We start from the raw sequence: 3,414 nt of genomic DNA on the forward strand, positions 1-3,414 counted from the left end.
AGTCTAGATGTTGACGCCTTTTCGGAGCGCCAAACACTCAACAAGAACCGTGGCGGTGCCCTCTGCACAGGGGCGGACGGTCCGCGCGCAGGGGCCGGACGGTCCGCGACCTGGTGCGAGGCGCGGTGGTGCTCTCTGCGCAAGGGCGGACTGTCCGCGGCCTGGGGCCGGACGGTCCGCGGCCTGGTGCGCTGCTGGGACTTCTGCCTGACGGCCGGACGGTCCGCGCCCTGGGGCCGGACGGTCCGCACGTACGCAGGGACGGCGGAAGATCGCCGACGGCGCCTGGATCTCGCTCCCGGGAGGGACCCCGTCGGGGAGTAGAGATCCTAGGTGGTGTCTAGGCTCGGGCAGGCCGACCTAGACTCCTCTAATCGACGTAGAGTCGAGGAGAGACGAAAAATTTGGGGATCGAGTGGCTAAATCTAAACTAGACTAGATCTACTCCTAGGATAAAATGCGAATAAAAGTTGTATTGATTCGATTGTTGATGATTCCAAATCGGCCGTAGACCTCTCTATTTATAGAGGAGGGGGGCTGGACCCTTTACACAACTGATTCCGAGCTAATCCCGCGAATATAGCTAACAACCGTAGCACAAAACTCGGAACCCTAATCTGTTCTGCGCACGCGCGGACCGTCCGGCCCACAGGCGCGGACCGTCCGGACCGCGGACCGTCCGGCCTCAGGGCCGGACAGTCCGCCGGCTCAATTCTGATTCGAACATATGCCCCCCTGCCTTTTGGTGGAGCTGGGCGAACCAAAAGCAACTAACTCGATGTGATCACATCGGTTTTCTTAGGCATCTTGCCACATACTAGGATGATACTGTTTGAGGAAACGCCCATTCAAAGCCTTAGGTAAATCCTTGCCTTGTAATGTTTGTAGTAAATAAGCGTTACCATACATCACCTGTTTCACTTTATAAGGACCCTCCCAGCTTGGCGACCATTTCCCGAACTTTCGGTCTTTATTCCTTAGAGGTAGAATGGTCTTCCACACCAAGTCTCCTACTTGGAATGATTTTGCTTTGACCTTCTTGTTGTAGGCCCTGGCTACCATGATCTTGTCCTTTTCTATTGCTCCCAAAGCTATCATCCTCTTGTCGGTCACCTCATCAATATTATCCATCATTGAATTATAATAATCAGTAGCAGTTAGATCATTTTGTCTGGCAAACCTGACAGCATTCAAACTTATTTCCACAGGTAACACTGCTTCCTGCCCATAGACAAGCTCAAAAGGAGATACTTTAGTAGCACTATGTTTAGATATTCTATGAGCCCATAAAGCTTCAGACAAAATCTTATGCCAATGTTTAGGATTATCAGATACCTTTTTCTTTATCAAATTAATCAACGTCCTATTACTAGACTCGGCCTGTCCATTGGCCTGAGCATAATATGGAGACGAATTAAGCAGCTTAATTCTGTATAATTCAGCAAATTCACGTACCTCCTTTGACATAAAAGAAGTACCTTGATCTGTAGTTAAGGTCTGGGGAATGCCAAATCTATGAATAATATGATCAGTTATGAACTCAATTACCTCCTTGTGCATCATGTTCTTTAGAGCAACGGCTTCAGTCCATTTGGTGAAATAGTCAGTGGCAACTAACACAAACCGATGCCCCTTTGATGATGAAGGATGAATTTCTCCAATAAAGTCTAATCCCCATCCTCTGAATGGCCAAGGCTTGATGATAGGATGTAATTCGGCTGCAGGGACCAACTGTAGGTCGCCGAATTTTTGATACACTTGGCACCCCTTGTAGTACTTGAAACAATCAGCTGTCATACTAGGCCAATAAAAACCAGACCTTCGCAACAACCACTTCATCTTTGGAGCTGATTGATGGGTGCCACAGATTCCTTCATGTACTTCGGCCATGGCTAATATAGCATCATCTGGGCCCAAGCACTTAAGCAGGACATCATTAACCGTTCGGCGGTAAAGTTCATCACTCATCAGAACATACTTGAAAGCTGTTCGCCGAATGTTCTTATCTGTCCTGATATTAGGATTTTGCAAATAATTAAGTATAGGTGTCCTCCAATCACTTGTATCGGCTTCATTGTCAGCCGAATCGATTAAGAGAACCTTTCTGGTAACCTCGGACGGTTCGGCGTCAACACGCGGACGGTCCGCGACCTATGAATTTGGCTCTGCACTGGTTATCAGATTTTCAGTTTTGTGAAATTTCCCTCTCTTTATCCGATAACCCGATGCATCTTGTGCCAAGCTGTTAGCTCTATGATTCTCAACTCTAGAGATATGCTGAATACTGAATTCATCAAAAGAATGGATTATGCTCCAACATTTCTCAAGATAACTATTTAGAGTACCATCAAGACATTGATATTCTTCTAACACTTGTTGGACAACCAGCTGAGAATCACCAAATACCTTCACATGCTTTACTCCCATACCATTTAACAGTTCTAAACCGAATAGGAGGGCCTCATATTCAGCTTGATTATTAGTGCAATACGTTTTCAATCGGCTAGAGAAGTCAAAGGAGACATTACTTGGTGAAACAAGCACAATGCCAATTCCTTGCCCTTCATTGCAAACCGATCCATCAAAATATAAAGTCCAAGGAGTAATAGTGAGGTATGATATGTCTAGTTCATGAATATCATTAACCCGATGCTCTACAATGAAATCCGCTATGACTTGGCCTTTCATAGATTTCAATGGTTCATAGGCCAAGTCATATTCTAAGAGTGCATAAGCCCACTTACCAATTCTACCACTCATAATTAGGTTATGCAACATGTATTTGATCACATCGGCTTGGCCAGAAACAGTGCAATGACTAGACAGTAAATGACATCTACATTTGGTGCATGCATAAAACAAGCATAAGCATAACTTTTCAATAAAAGTGTACCTTGTTTCAGCATCCACCAATCTTCGGCTTAGATATGTCACCACATGCTCCTTTCCCTCAGTTTCTTGTGTCAGAACAGCCCCAATGACCTTATCCTCAGCTGCAATGTATAATCGGAATGGTACTCCTGCTTGTGGTGCTTTTAATACGGGAGCCGAAGATAAGTATTTTTTGATGAGATCAAATGCTTCCTGCTGCTCTGCCCCCCAAGCGAATTCGGCATCATTCTTAAGCCGAAGAATAGGGGTGAACGCGTCAATCTTCCCGGCTAGGTTAGAAATAAACCTTCGCAAATAATTCACCTTGCCGAGAAACCTCTGTACCTCGACCTTACAGGTCGGAGGTCCTACATTCCGAATAGACTTGATTCGGTCAGGGTCTATCTCTATACCATGTTCATGTATGACAAATCCTAAAAACTTACTAGCCGACACTCCAAAAGCACATTTACGTGGGTTCATTTTCAAACCATACTGACGCATTTTATCAAAGGCTTTGCGCAAATCAGCTATATGAGAACT

Source organism: Zea mays, chromosome 4 (genome assembly GCF_902167145.1).
Source record: "Zea mays cultivar B73 chromosome 4, Zm-B73-REFERENCE-NAM-5.0, whole genome shotgun sequence".
In the NCBI taxonomy this organism is placed as follows: Eukaryota; Viridiplantae; Streptophyta; class Magnoliopsida; order Poales; family Poaceae; genus Zea; species Zea mays.